This window comes from Pteropus alecto, unplaced genomic scaffold (assembly GCF_000325575.1).
Source record: "Pteropus alecto unplaced genomic scaffold, ASM32557v1 scaffold202, whole genome shotgun sequence".
NCBI classification, from domain to species: domain Eukaryota; kingdom Metazoa; phylum Chordata; class Mammalia; order Chiroptera; family Pteropodidae; genus Pteropus; species Pteropus alecto.
The window spans coordinates 2,344,959-2,361,668 of record NW_006432451.1 but is presented as its reverse complement, the minus strand read 5'-3'; the positions used below and the strand labels follow the sequence as shown (position 1 = coordinate 2,361,668).

At 32.9% G+C, this 16,710-nt stretch overlaps 1 protein-coding gene across 7 annotated transcripts in view; it reads right to left on the bottom strand.

Annotated features, from left to right (window-relative positions):
• The window catches only part of FKBP5 (FK506 binding protein 5), an 86,783-nt gene that overhangs the window by 68,832 nt on the left and 1,241 nt on the right, over positions 1–16,710 (bottom strand). For 3 of the 7 annotated variants that reach the window (XM_015585900.2, XM_015585898.2, XM_006907332.3), the window contains exon 2: positions 1,523–1,612. The exons of 3 other annotated variants lie outside the window; for them this stretch is intronic. The gene's annotated coding sequence lies outside the window, so the exon portion shown is untranslated. Of the gene's footprint in view, positions 1–1,522; positions 1,613–16,405; positions 16,684–16,710 lie in introns of those variants that run through there. One more of the 7 variants, XM_015585901.2, reaches the window with a different exon arrangement.

The window sequence follows — 16,710 nt, the reverse complement described above, 5'->3', positions numbered from 1 at the left end:
TTACATCAGATAATGGGAATATATTACTTAATCTACCATCTTCTGAATCTCTCAAGTTACCATGAGGATTCATTTTCAAAAGTTGAACATTTCTAATGCACAAAATGACAGTGTGTATGATTATCAAGAGAAAACACCTCACATCCCTAGTGAACATTAGAGTACAAAGCAATAAAATATTTTAAAGGGCAAATTTGCTAATATCTACAAAAAGCTTAAGTATAAATATCCTTTAGCCCAGCAATGCCATTTCCAGGTATTTACCTATAGATATTCTCACAGAAGCAAGCAAAATTATATACAGAAGGATATTAAACAAAACATTGTTGTAATAGTTTAAAAAATGGACACAACTGAAATTTCCTTCCTGGACAATTATTAAATGTCTTCACAATGAACTATTATGCAACAATTAAAATTAAAGAAGCAGTTGTATATGAGTTGATATGGCAAGATATTTAAGAATGGCATAAAACAGGGGTAAAAGCAAGTTACAGAACAGATGTACATTATTCTGTTTGTGTAAAGGAAATGCATATACGTTTGTAAATGCAAGAAAATATCTAGCAAAAAACATATACCAAAATCATTAATAGTAGCTAATTCTGGAGAATGAGATTTAGGGGAAGAAATATGAGACTTTCATTTTTTGGTGTGTCTGTGTACACAGTTTCAAAAAAAATAATCAGTTTATTAAATTTTCATTAAAAAAGAGAAAGAAATGGGAAGGCTCTTAACTTTAGATGAATGTAATTGATCTTGATTATCCACAGTACAGGAAATATGAACTAATCAAAATGCTTAATGAGAAACTCCTCCATTCATTCAGCAACTATTTATGGAACACTTACTATGTGTCAGGCTTTGTGCCTGGTGATACTGACATAATGGTGAACAATAAGGACTTCGGCCCTGCTCCCAAAAAGCTTACGAAAGGGTTTTGGTCTTCATTTTTCCTGTTTCCCTTGTAAGAACCACTCAGACATCCAGGTTTGTGTTCTCATTATGCCTATTATGCCTATGGTTTCCCATAAAATAAATGCAAATTAATAGACTATATCAAACAAAAACAAAAGCTTTTAAAATTAACTCTTATTTCCTTCATAGTTAATTTTAAGAAGTTATTAGAAGCACTATTTTTAGATAGAATAGTTCAACAAGCATCTTTTCAAATAAACTAATAAGTAACCTAGATGTTAAATGAAGTTTAAGGGAAATTAAGACCATCCAAAAAGTGAAAAAAAGTTACAAGAAATTTTTATTTTCTTCACTGATTATATGTTTACTCAATTTTGTACAATGAACATGTACAACATAGGAAGACATTTAAAATTGTTCTCAAAGAACTATCTACTGCAACAACAGATCAGTTGTTGGATAAGGTTCAACCTCTTAACTCACTACATACCAAGACCTTTATGGTCTGGCCTTATGACTCCTTGTTCTGTCAGCTCAAAGCCCATTCCCCTTCTGCTGTAAACAGCATTCTGGGACTTTCCACTGGGAAATCACTGCTCCTCACCTCTTGGGGTGGACCCAATCTCCAATCTTTGCCAGTCAGTGCTTTCCATCCCCTTGGCCACTGCAACAGTTCCCAGATGAACACATGATCCTAACAGATTCAAAATCAAAATCGATCCTGAAAAGAGGCTCATTTTAATGAGGCTATTAAAATGATTATCATTACTGACATAAAATGCAGCTGAAATTCCTAAAAAGAACCTTATAATAAATAGAATTTTCATTATGTGGCACTGAAATAGTCATGTTACCTTTTATTGAAATATACACCAATGGAACAGCAACAAAAAATACATTATCCCAAAATTCCCATTTTAAAGAAACTGTTAAAACTTCATGCTTGTCTCAAAGAGTGAAAACATCGAATTCATATAAATCACACTCTGTTGAAAAAAAAGCTAAGAGGAACAGTAAGAAAATACAGGTTACTAGGCATATAAGTTAATCACATCTCCTGACAAAAAAATTTTAAATAACTTCAGAAATAAAGATCCCTATGGGTAGCAATTTCTGAGGCACCTAAAATGCCACAATACCAATGTTTTATCTCATTAAAAAATTAACAAAAATAAAATAAAATGTCACAATACCAATGTTTTACCTCAATAAAAAATTAACAAAAATAAAATAAAACGCCATAATACCAAAAAAAAAACCCACTTGAGATACATTTAACTTTTTAAATAGTTTTGATCAATCATTTCTTTTCAACACTAAGAAAACTATAGAGTATATTAACAAATTAAAGAGAAACAAAGTTCAATTCAATATGAGAAAATAAGACTTAACCATCAGAAGTTCCTAAGAGTAAAATGGGCTACCTTGTAAAAAAGCGACGTCCCTTTCCATGGAACTAAACTAAAACTAAAACTGTAATTCTCTGAAAATAAGACATCCTTGAAGAATTCAACTGATGTGCCAGCTGTTTTATTTCTTGAAAGCATATAACTGAACACATATAAGAGTCTGTTGCATTTTTTTCCTAGCATTGCACAATTTTCCTGGCTTACAATGCACATACTGTATCTATTATCATATTTAAGCATCTGACAGCACTGTTATAAGAATCCATAATATTCATCTCTAACTAAATGCATATAATTTTTCCGTCTTCAAATGTTCAGCCGTTAAGTATCATATATATTTTTTCCATAAAACCTAAATACAATACATTTCCTGAACTTTTAGCTTTCAGTTTCCTGTTCGTCAATGGCTACAACTCTAGAGGCAATACATAAACACACTCCAGTCATGGTATTTCCACTTTTGACAACAGTGGACATGAACTTCATATGACCAGATATAAATTCAGTCCATATATGTGGTACAAGGCAACTAAAATAGCAATAGCAAGAATTTAATAATTTACAGAAATGAAAATGTAAATTATATTCCATACATAAGAATTCAAATACCCTCTTTTATAACCAAGAATTCAGAAAAAGTTCCTCTCTCCTGAAAAACTGATAAGCTTTCTTTATCAGACAATAACTATGAAACCTATCCTGTTTCCTTTTTTCTCTTGCTTGCCAGGAAGCTCAGAGCTAAATTTAATGTTCAAATACAGAAACTATCTTGCCTCAGATTATTGATGTAAAGATTTCTTTGCACTCCCTCGTCCTGCTCATTATTTCTTGAGTGATTTATGCTTGTTTTCTGGCTTTGTTTTTAAAGGTCCTTGCCTTTTTTGTTTTAATTACAAACTATCAAACCTTTCCAATGAATAGGTTAATATAAAGAATTTTAACAATTTAAAAGAGTATATCTTTACGTCACTGAATAATCTGTCAACCCAATCTGTTAAACAAAATCTGTCAACCTACATTTATATAAAACATAGGTTCTAAAATATATCCTTATTTTCCTCCTTTACAGTTAATTATCTCACATAATTCATGATTTGTTTTTAGAAAAGCCACTGGCAAATTTCTAAAATAAAAGAATGATAAAATGACACAGGATAAAAACAAATTACTAAATTCAGGACACTAGATTAGGAGGATTTATAATTTTTAAACGTTTTTAATTTACTAATAAAATTGGCTTGGCAAAGTTTGGTAATTGTCATAAAATATCAATTCACAAAAGTGTATTTAAAATCTTATATATTGTTATCAGCATTCTTAGATGCAAAATAAACAGGTATAAAAATATTTAGTCTAGAAATCTTTTAAAAAGAAACTTAATCACTTTTTTAGAAATTATAGACACACATACACACACATGAAAATGTTCACATAATACCAAAAAGGTTGTTAAATGGACATAAGAGATATTAATAAAATGAACAAAAACAATATGAAGATGAAAAGAAACTACAACTCAAATTGACAAATCTAGACAAAAACTAAATAAAAATATATCATGAAATTAAATAAAGAAAACCTAGAACATAATTGTATCAAAAACAGAAAAGAGAAATAACACATTTTATAACAAGGGCTACAATCTATAGGAATGCATAATATAGTATTAAAGCTCTCCACTTCCAGGAGTCACCAAAAAAAAAAAAAGAAATGATAATAAACGGAAGAAGCAAGACAGCCAAACATATAATTAAAGGGACAAAAAATTACAAAAAGACCCTTAATATTCGAAGAGTGAAGTTAATAGCAAAATGTATTACACTATATAAATTTAGGAAAAAAGGGTAGCAACCATTCATATATAGTTTAACAGATTTCTTTCAAACAGTAAAACAATTCAACATAAAACATTTAAAAAACAGAAACAGAAAATCCTATGTATTATATGAAGAAAGGAGCTAAGAAAAATCTACACACACACAAATCCAGCCTCAAAACAAAAATCCAAAATCTAATTTTGAAGTATTTCTCTTCCCTCCTAATGGTATAGAGGATAAAAACTGTTATAAAGAGTGATTCAAATACGAAATAAGTATATCATGAAAAAGAAAAAAATCTTCTTCTCCCTTCAGAAAAATAAAGACAGGAAAAAGAAACCAAGCCATAGAAAATATAAATAAGTGATCTGCTATAAAGCATTGAGGACATGGAATTTTTTTTTTTGGTACAGACAATTGTGGATTATACAATTCAACTTCACAGTGCTTTAAAATCATAAAGAAAAATTAATATTTCAGTAAAAATAAATCTAGTCCAGACATCTTTTTTTTGGGGGGGGGGGCGGTTAGGAATATGGCAGGATGAGTAGAAATCTAGAGCATTTTTACATAACCCATGCCACTTTTTCTTTCTTTAATCATGGGAAAGAATACAGAACATGATTACCAGCTGCAAAATGATTTCATGATAAAATTATGCTTAATGTGACTAAAAAACATTTGTACATTACACACATTTTCAAATTGTAGGGAGGGCATCTTGCCAAAATTAAAACAATACATTTCAAAGGGGAAAAAAATTGTGATAAGGATTTGGTGATTAGGAACTGACATTATTTACATATGAGAAAAAGTCATCTTCTCTGTCAAAAGAGAAGAGGGTATTTATTGAGCAACTAGAGTAACCAGACCCTAAAGCTTAGGTCTTTATGAATATTCTATCACATTTCTTGTCTAGGTAGGAAAACAATGTAGGAGGAAATAATATTTAAATAAGTTTTTCATTATCATTTGTGGCATATATTTAAATGTAAGAGACTAAAAAGATGTAAACTTAGAGATTACTATAATAGTATATGTACAGTGTCGGGGGCTGTGAAGTGAAAGTACAATAGTTCCCAATTTTTTATGCTGATTTTACTATCCTACCAATCACTGTCCTACTACCAATCACTCTGTAAAAGAACCTGTGTTCTACCATGATAGAAACAAAATCCACCTTATTTGAGAATGCTATTTATGTTTACAACACTATTACAACTCTAATAATTTACAACTCTAAAAAGACTTCTTAAAGCAGATTTTGGAATCTTGGTTTTAAACGTTACTCTCAGAGTAATAACGCTAGTCCAAGAAATGTAATCATGGGCTTTTCATTAAAAAGGGTGAATTCTTATCACATTATTCCTGGTATTAAAATTACTGGTAGTACTACTGTAATTCCCACCTAGATGGTTGAGAATCACACTAGGATGAAAGTAAAAAAAAATAATAATAATAATAATAATCCCTCATTTAGCTCTAATAGGTAGGGTCCTGCTCATTAATTAGCTGTGGATCTTGAGCATGTGACTTGACTTCCTCTGGACCTCAATGTCCTCATCTGTAAGACAAGATGGCTGGACTAGAGGCTATTTCCCTCCCTTCTCTACCTTTCTCTGCTCTCTAGCCCTTTCCACTTTATGGCTTTGGTGATTCAGGATCTAGACTGGGGTTTCAAAGGACAAAGAGGAAAACAGTAGCAGAAACTCACTAAACTGGAGAAAAGAAATGGACATGTTTACAGAAAGAAATGGACAAATTAAAGAGGCATAATGGTTCAGGAAAGAAATCATGAGCTTCATTGTCAAAATTAGTTTGAACAGAAGCTCCAGTTATTCTGAAGTCAGAAAAGATAGTGAGAAATGCTAGAGATACAGACTTAGAAATGTTATCTATAACACACAAGAATGCTTCACAAATTACCTAAGAAATCCTCCCAAGTTTCCACAGTACATATGGAAAAAATGTCATACTCTTTGGCTTACTCATTCATAATTCTGCCCTGACATAATCACCATTTTCCAATAGGTTATTCCCTTCAGCCAATTTGGCTTCATCATTTCAAACAAACCTAGGATTACCTTCATTATCACTCAATGTTCTATCTGAAATACATTTTCCCTTCTCTCAACTTGTAATAATTTATCATGTTCTAACCATGTCTGAGGCACATTCTAACTGCTTAACATGTAATAACTCATTTAATTCTCTCAATAATCCTAGGAGAGAGGTTAAGTAAATTGCTTAATATTACAAAGTAGCAGAACTAGGATTCTCACACAGGCAATCTGGCTCCAAGGAGCCTGTCCTCTTAACTTGCTAACTAGTCCTTCGAAGTTCAGGTCAAGTTCTGTCACTTTACTGAAGTTCTCATCTACTTAGCAATTATTCCTGCCTCTTGAGTTCTTAAGCAAACCACTTAAACATGAGACTTAGGTTGTTATTTACCTTTTGTGCATATGTTCTATCTTTTCTAAGAACAGGATCTTGTTTCATTTATTCTGTAACGACACTATTTAGAACCTAACAGAATTTAATATATGAAACACAAAAGTGCTTATTAATGAAACTATAATAGCATTTAATACTTATTGAAAACATATACCAGGCTCTGGGCTGAGTGCCTTATATATATATCGTCTCATTTAATTCTCACAATAATCCTGAAGTAGGTATTAATACTTCCCTTCCCCAGTATTATAGATGAGGAAAGTGAGGCTTAGTAAAGCTAAATAGCTTGTCCAATATCACAAAGTGCTAGTGACAGTCTTAAAGTTTTACTTAAGATTCTATACCATCCTCTTATAGTCTCCAGCCTACCACAAAACACCTTTAAGAATCAGTTCTAACAACAATTCAAGTTTTACTATGCAGTGCTATGCTAAACACTGAGGATTCAGAATTAGAGGTACAGATGTTGCCTTCAAGAAACTCACAGTCCATTAAGACTTCAGGACCAAACTTTGATATAACTGGCAGAGTCATCATCGTCAAAAGTTAAATATTTTAATTTACATATTAAATCAAAATATCAAAATCCTTGAAAACTCTCTTCCACACCATTCCTTCTCTCTTCAGTTCTCCCACTTCCTTTACTCTAGGACTCATCGCTCTAGTTTCTGTATTATAGAGACGGTCCTGTTAATCCTTACAACTATTAGGATGTCTAAGTTTAATTTAGTGATAGATCAGACTCAAGCATCTATTTGATGGATTCCATGTGCATAATGAAATATGGGCAATGAAGGAGAGCTAGAAAAAAGCAGTGGCAAGGAGAAGCAATGAAAAGAGGGATATGAATGTCATACTGTAAAGCGAAGATGATAAAAAAAATAAAAAATAAAAAGCACAAGGCAGGAAAATGGACACAAATAGAAGGTGAAAGAGTCCAGAATAAATTCAGTGGAGACACATTGATAAATGAAAACACTAAAATCTAATCCATTTTATGAATGCTGACTGACTCCTTTATCTTCTAACAAAATACACATATTAAAAAGCCACTGAAAACCATTACCTAGGAACAGTGTAAAAATTAGGACTGTTTTCCTGAAAAAACACTCATTTTAGAATTTCAGAACTGCAAAGAGACCTTAAAACACTATCTCATCCAATCCATTCATTTTACAACTAAAATAAGGCTCAGAAAGGTTAAATAACTCACTCAAGATCAGAGTTTACTTAGTAGCAACACTTCTGAATCTCATCCCAATGTCTATGCCTACCACACTAGCCTTCCTAGAAATGGTGTCTTCCTCTTCCATTTTTCCCTCTTAATAACCATTAAATTAATTTCTGCATGAGCGTCTCAGAATCCCCGTATTATTCCTAGTTCCCTTAGAAGAAAATCTGATATTGTGGATTATCTAGAACAATATAAGACAATTATCTTATTCCTGAAGTTAGTAATCTTAAATTGGGTCTTGGTTCCTACCAGGAGACAATGCAAACATGTCTGGGAAGAGCAGAAAGGTGAAAGATCTCCATAAACTGACCAAAAGCAAGCCAAATTCATAAATTACAATCCCTCTGTAAAGGAATCAGGCTCCAAACCCCTGGAGGCTGGATGACTGCTAGTGGGAAGTACAATGGATATCATTTATTTTCCCCTTTCTATTTTAATATTCTCCCACTAACCCCAAGCTCTGTAAAGAAAAGGGAAAGTTATCATATCACTTTCGGCAAAGGTGGCTTTTTGATGAGTACTATCTTGGCCACAAAATATGAGACAAAGGATAGGAGAAGAGTTCTAAGATAAACCCACAGACCTATACTTTTTGCCATGAAAATACTAGAAGTCCTGAAAATGTGTTATCTATACTCAGTATTTCCACTATTGCAAAGCATTTGTTGATATTCTGGGCTGGAAGGAACTCAATCTGGTCCATCTGTTGTCTAAGAAAGTCTGCTGCTTATATTCCTTGATAAACCGTGGGCCCTGACAGCCACTGTTCACCAGGTTATTCATCTAAAATTATACCTCTTTATCCACGGTTTCACTTTCTACAGTTTCAGTTACTGTGGTATATGGAAATTTCCAGAAACAAACAATTCATAGGTTTTAAACTGCATGCCATTCTGAGTACTATGATGAAATCTCGCTTCATCCCACCCGGGACGTGAATCATCCCTTTGTCCAGCTTATCCACGCTGTATATGCTACTCACACATTAGTCACTAAGTAGCCGTCTAGGTATGGCAGTGCCTGTGTCCAAGTAACCCCCTTTTTTTTTTTTTACTTAATAATGGCCCCAAAGCAGAGAGTAGCAATGCTGGGAATTAGGGTATGTCAAAGGGAAGCTTTAAAGTGCTTCCTTGAAGTGAAAGGTGAGTAAAGTACAATAAGATATTTTAAGAGACAAACTACATTCACATAACTTTTATTACAGTATATTGTTATAATTGTTCTATTTTATTCTTAGTTGGTAACCTTTTACTGTGCTTAATTTATAAACTAAACTTTATCATAAGTGTGTATGTACAGGAAAAAACATAGTATACATACGGGTCAATACCATCCCTGGTTTCAGGCATCCACTGAGAGTCTTGGAATATATCCCCTGCAGATAAGGGGGAACTACTATGGATCATCTGGTTTAAATATAATGATTACCGAGACCTTAAACATGATTTATTTGCCTATAAGGCTGATTGAAGCCTTCTCTAGAAGGGAAGAAAATGTCCTATTTTACTTTAGAAATATACCTTAATTTTGATATGTATGAAGTTCACTATAAATTAAGGATATCTTCCTGATTTAACACGTTTTAACCAAATGATGAATATAGTAGAAATGAAAAGGGCAAAAAGATAACAAAGAGACATTTTAAAGTTAGAAACAAAGTGATTTAATGACTCACTGAGTTTAAGAAGGAAGAGTAAAAAATGACCAGTAAGAATAAGAACAATGGAGTCATTAACAGCTGAAGAGAAAAAGTCAGGAAGAGAAGCAATTTGGGGGGTGGGGGGCAGAGGTGCTGGGTATGCAGCTGCTATAGAGATGGTATTTAAGCATATTTAGTTTCAAGACATAGGTGAAAATTTGGGCCTCAAATTTAGGTAGAAGATACAGATTTGGGACCTAAAAAGGAGAGCAATTACTGAGTTTCTGAAGAGAAGGTAACGAAAACATTTAAACAGCATTCCTCAGATACTACACTTCGAAGATAATCTAACTTTCCAAATGAATAGTACTTTATTCTATAGATATAGAATATTTGGACTAATAAATTCTAAACGAAAAGCTGAAACGTTAATCTTTCTTTTCCATGAACTGACAGAAAGAAGCTAAAGATAAAAACTGTTTCATAATTACCATTTGTCCAAAGTCAAGTCTCTGAGCTAAAATACACTGCTTTTTAAGTTTCTCTATAACAAAACTTTTGAAAGAAATTGAGAAAAATCTGGTGCACCAATACCACTATTTCACAATATCTGTGCAAATTTAAGTTTTAAAGGCACATTAACCAAAAATTTGATAATTAATAAAACTAGAGAATAAGTTCATTCTCTCCAGTTCTGTGTAGTTTGAAACTTCTATAATGAAAAGTCTAAAAAAAAAAAGGCTACGTTCCAATATTTTAAAAGTTCTACCTGCAGTAAAGGCTTGACAACTCAAAACAAAATTCTAACAGATAAAAATGTTTCAAATATTTTATTCATTCTTGATAAACCAATGAAATTTAATGTGTATGACGGGAGAAAATGCCCTGTCATTTCAGAGGAACATGAATATGTTCATTAACTGGAAAAAGTTAGTCCTTTTATCCATGTTAGTTGATGCTGGACATCTGTCATTTTTCTCAAAATTTTTGTTGAAGAAAAATATATAGGCCAATAAATGTACAGTTTTGGTTAGTAAAGGCAAACAGATGTTCATTCCCAGTATCAACGATCAATTTGTTGAACCTGATTAGTCCTCTTATTACTTTAAACATCTTCCACTCTAGTAAATAACCAAATAAGCAACTTTCTTATGCGGATGCAAAAAAATAAAATTTTTTAAGTGAACCAATATCCATAAATTATACCTAATCCTAAATTGTAAAGAACATATATATAAAACAGTAGAGGAACTGTGTTGAATGTTATTTAACAATTATAGTCTAAGCTATGATTTAAATAGATGTAATTTAAATAAATCACCCTACTATTGAAGCACTAAAACTAATACAGAGCACCAAATTCGCCACTTAGTTTTACCACTTAACAATGATCAGGAACAGTTTATATGGTTTATAAGCATCAATCTTTCCTATGATAAATAGCACCACCCCAAAGTGACAACATTTGCTTTCCTCCTGTCTGGTAATGACTTGACAGTAAAGACTGTACATGTCTGTGCAAAACCTAGCACACTGTAGGTGTGCAACTCTTTTAACAGGAATAATCACCACCTATAATTTCCAGAAAGCTATTGCTAGCTGTCTCATTCCCTAGGAGACATGCATAAGGATAACAAAGTAAAGCAGGGTTTCCCTGCTGGCAGTTCTGCCTTGAATCATTTTCGGTATCCTGTTTCTTCTAACAGAAATATGTCTTCATGAAACTTCAGAAAGAAGCAGCATAAATACTTACATATATGTAGAGACAAAAGACTGTCAGTGATTCTCTTTTTCTACATCATTAATTCTGGAGAGAAGTTATTTCACATTTTGCATATAAGATTGTTCTCCTATCTTCGACAATTTTTTTGTAGCTTTTTATCCTTCTAAAGTAAAAATCATATGCTGTAAGATGCAAAGATCTTAAGTACTCAGTTAAGTTTGAATAAATGTATATATTAACAATTGGTGAATCTGGGCATTCTTTGTAGTAATCTTGCAACTTTTCCCTAAGTTAAAAAAATCACATGAAAATAAAAAGTTACCAAAAGTGTACACTTGAATTACCATCACCCAAATCAAGCTATAGAATATTTCCATCTCCCTTGAAAGTTCCCTTTTGCCCCTTTCCAGTCAACCACAGCCCTAACCCAGAAACCACTGACCTGATTTCTATCAGTCTTGCCTCTTCTTATATTTTTTATAAATGGAATCATTTGGTACAGACTTGTGTCTGGCATCACTTACTCTGAATAATGTTTCTGAGCTTCATATACATTGTGTGAATCAGTAGTTCATTCCTATTATGAAAAAAGCTGCTATAAAAACATTTTGCATCTAGTCTCTTTGTGGACATGTGCTTTATTTTTCTTGATGCTGTAAGATTTAATTTAAAGTGTGGAGGGAGATTTACATATACATTTAGCAAATACAGTTACATATATAAAATGCAAAGAACAGACATTTCACCTAACCTGTGTGTGTATGTGTGTGTATATACAGTTGTCCCTTAAACAACACTGGTTTAAACGATGCAGGTCCACTTATACACGTATTTTTTTTTCATTAAATGCAGTAAGTGTATTTTCTCTTACGATTTTCTTAACATTTTCTTTTCTTTAGCTTACCTTATTATAAGAATACAGTATATTATAAATATAACATAGAAAATACATGTCAATCAACTGTTTATGTTATCAATAAGGCTTCCGGTCAGAAGTAAGCTATTAATACAGTCAGCTCTTCACATCTGCAAATTTCCAACCACAAAATGAAAATACTGTTTTGGATCTGCAGTTGGTTGATGTGAAACCCATGGATGTGAAGCTGACTATAGTTAACTTCTGGGCAAGTCAAAAGTTATACGAGGATTTTCAGCTGCTCAGAGGTGGGTTCCCCTAACCCCTATATCGTTCAAAGGTCAACTGTACACACATACATGCATGCATGCACACACACATAAATAGATTCTGAGAAGTCCACTTAGGACCAAAGGTATATTAAAAGAACTTACAAAGTTCATAGTAAAAATAAATCTAAGATGGCAAAGATAATCATCTCGAATTTTCTTAGTAAGTATTGTTTTAACCTAAGAATAATTCAAAAAGGAAATTTCTCTCCATGTTACTCTGTTCTGCTTCAATGAAATACCCTCTTCTCGTAACAAATCCCCTTTCCAAATTAGAATTTCAAAACGTTAAATGTTATCATCTACCACGTAATAATTTTTAAGCTAGGGGCAAAACCTAAAAGGAGTCAAGATTACAAGGTTTTATTTTATTGTCTTGCTTTTTTTTAAAGTTAAACGTGGAAATCATTCCATTGGTTAATATTTAACATGGGTAGAGACCATTCCATCCTCATTCAGAATATATTCCAGTAAGGACTCAATCTCTAGGATATTTTCTGTTCCAAAAAGTAATTTGATGAAGCATTAAGTCTGTGATAGAGACATTCTGACTTTCAAATTCCACTGTGTATTTTTCAGCTGATAATTGAGGTTCTTTAATTTCCAGATATAGAAACACTAACAAACATACATGCAAATCTTATTTTTTGACGAGATCAAACTGAAATTCTCAACTCTGCTTTTGATGATTGGACGGTCATTTTCAGGTACTGTAAATCACCAAAATGGAGGCAGAATATTACAAATAGTTCTAGAAATTATCCACTGCCTGCTTTAGAAAGGGTCTGCAACTACAAAAGGAGGGAAAAAACCTTCATCTAGTCTTTGATCTTTCATCTTTTATTCCTTCTTCCAAAAAATAAGCAATTTCAAAAACATACAACTGAAATGTACTACATTTTTAATCTTAAAAAACATCCTTAATATTTAGAGGTTCCCTAACTTTCACAGATGAATAACTGTCTATTTAAAACCTATTCCTTCATTCTTAAAATACATCATTTTCGTTTTTCTAATAAATGTACCTTTTTATAAAACAGCCTTGAGTAACTGTTACAAAAATGCCAGCAGCTCCAAACAGGTACAAATCCCCAATTTACTTTCAATATCTTTTGCCCAATTGCTTTAGAAAACTAAAATAAAATTTTATTCTTATTTTTAAAGTATTTTTCTTCCAAACCAAGGGTAGAAAACAGGTATACCAAATGTGTAGACACCATATTCCGTCTGGTGATCCTTCACTCTCATAAACCAGATGTTTCCCAAAAGACGTACTATACCAAATTAAACATAAAATGAACATGCCCCATTTAAGGACAACAGTCTTACATGTTTAAGTGTCAGCTGAGTGCAAGTCAATTCTCATCACAATAAACTACGAGGTGCAAATTATTTTGAGTACTCGAATTTGTTTCAAATAGTGCCAAAATATCCTTAGTAACCTGTTAGCTACACAGATTACAGTTACAAGGGTGCATAAGGCCCTATACTATAAATTATTTTAACCTGTCTCATTTGGCAGAACTTCTTTTTTACATAAAAAACATCTTATTTGCAAATTAAATCACACTTAAGTGGCTATTGCTTTTAAACCAATAGTTATATGATTTACATAACAATGACCCATCCACCCAGTCTCTAATGAGTGTAGATTTAACTTTACATTTTGAAAAGTTAATGTCAGAAGTTAAAAATGCATTGTAGAAAATTTCAGAAATGTAAAGTAATGAAAAAACAAAATCTAAATACTAACCAGCTAGGTTAGAAAGTCCAAATAGTTTCGTAATTGTAAAATATACATTTTAATTGTTCAGCATTAAATAATTACAAAATTTCATGTGGCAAAATATGTATAATATACATTCTCCTTCAGGAATTGTATAAATTATGTTAAAGGCCTACAGCTGATATTCCTCAAGCCACAGATATCTGGCATGCATATTACTGTTAAATAAAGCAGTAGTAATGTCTAACAGTGTTATTTGAGTTATCCTTTAATTTAGCTGTTTTTAATGTCTTTGTTTTTGTTTTTTTGTGGGGTTTTTTTGGTGGTGTTATTAATTCAAAAATATTTGCCCACTCCCAAACTCAAAAGGAGCCACACCTGGGGGTAAATGACCTAAAAACACTCCCAATATTTACTGTATAGATGTGAGAATTAAACTTATACTTAATTTTGAAACTGAAATCTAGTTGATAATTTTATGATCTGGTCTACCACAAGTTAAAATGGACAAAAATTAGTTAAATATCTAAAAACTGAATTTGAAAATGGGCTTTTAACTATAAGTCACTTTTAAAGTTCTCGAATATGCTTTGTGTAAATAAAACTATGAGATATAACTTTATGATATTTGAGCATCATTATAGGAAAAGATTATAAAACTTCTAATTATTAATAATTAAACTAATACATTCTATACACTTTAAAGAACAATTATAAGATTCTCTACAGCTATTTATACAGAATAAAACCCACTTTACATAAAGACGAGCCATCATTCTACCAATCTACTCTCACTAAGGGTCAAAAAGCTAACTCAACTTTTTAATAGTAATAATGTCTTCTACAGCTATAGAAAGAGGATATTCTTTCTCCTCTAGACTGATTCCTTCTAAGCGAAGAAAACTTTACTAAAAATAACCCAAGCTAGGTATTCTTTTCCAATCCAAGAATAAACAGAAAATTTAAGATTTAATTAGTTGCCTAATCCAATATTTTTTAAGTTTTTCAGGTTGAACTGGTTAAAATCCCCAAAACTAAAAGAAAACTAAAGATTCAGAAACTTACTTTTGTTAAATGTTAGAAAGACGAAAGGCCTCATAACATATAAGCCTGTTGTTTGAGAGAAATAATACATTTATAAAAACCATCTCTGATTATCTTTTTAAAATCGCAAATAGTCACAACTAGCCTCTTGGTTAAAGAATTCAGCTTTAAAGTGTTACTAATTAGCTAGGTAAATAAGTAAAATTATCGTTCAATGAAACACTAATAAGGTAGAATATTTAATCAAAATCATAACTTTATAATTCTTAAAAAGTTAAACTTACATCCATTATGTATAACTCATACCCAATGCAGATATAAAAAAAGATACATTGGGAAAAACCCGAGTAAACTAAATCTTGTTTCTTACAAATCAATGTTAATGATCCTCGTTTAAAATATACATTTTACATTTTTAAAATAATTACAAAAATTATTTTTAAATATATTTTTCTACAGATGCCCTAAATTGGTTAGGACCATACTGTAGATTGTTAAATGGAGGTCAGTTGGGAGAGAGACAAACTGAAAATAAGTGCAAGTATGACAAAAAAAAAAATTTTCCGCAATAATTTAAGTCTATTCTTGAATTTTGACTCAAAAAGCAAGAGAAAAAGCTACTATAATTCTCTAAAGTTTTTAAAAACCCTTGAGTGGAGGGGGGGAGGGAAGCTCACGGCAGAACTCGACAGACGAGTAAAAATAACCATTGTTGCCTTAACTTTTCCCTTGTCCACAACCTATCAAAATGAGAAGACAATGAAAATAAACACTCCTGTCTATCCCCAGAGAAGCAAAGAAAGCTCTCATTCAATGCTAAGCCTTATTCCACTGGAAAACATACTCTTGAAAAGTAAATCCAAAACCACGAGCTCAAACTGCTTCATGCAGAATTTACTGAATGGCGGCCAAACGTTGTACACGCTGTCCTGAACCACACTGAAGGATATCTAGAGTTCTGCGTTCTCCATTTACAACTTGAACCTTACTATGCTTTCGCCGCCACTGCAAAAAAAATGATTTTTTTAAATGAGACTAAAAGGTTTCTCCTGGCCCATCGATCGAAAGAGATCAATCTGCAGGGTGACCCCCACCCTCGTTTTTTTAATCAACACTGAATTTGACTCCTACACTGTCGTCAGCACACCTCTTTAGACATCATAGGAGGTAAGGCATTATAGGGTCCCAAGAGCGAAGTGAATAAAAAGCCCTAAAACAACTTTTAACTGGCTTTCAGCTGGCACTAGAATAATCACCTGTTAGAATGGGCGCTGCACTGGCACCCTCCAAGAGCGCCAGAGAGCGAGGATGCTGTTCCCAGTCACTTGTCCCAGGGCGGCAGGTGAAGGCAATGACTGCGCATCCACACCCACCGCCCCGGGAGCGAAAACCTAAAGCGAAGACCGCAGCAGCCGGACACTCCGTTATCCTCAGCCTCCACGGGCCCTGCCAGGTGAGCGAGGTTCCATCGCGCCCTCGGCGTCCCGGCGCACGGCTCACCCTGGCTCGACTTCTCCCGCCGCCCGGGCCCCGAAAGGCGAAGTTTCTCTCCCGCCTGCGG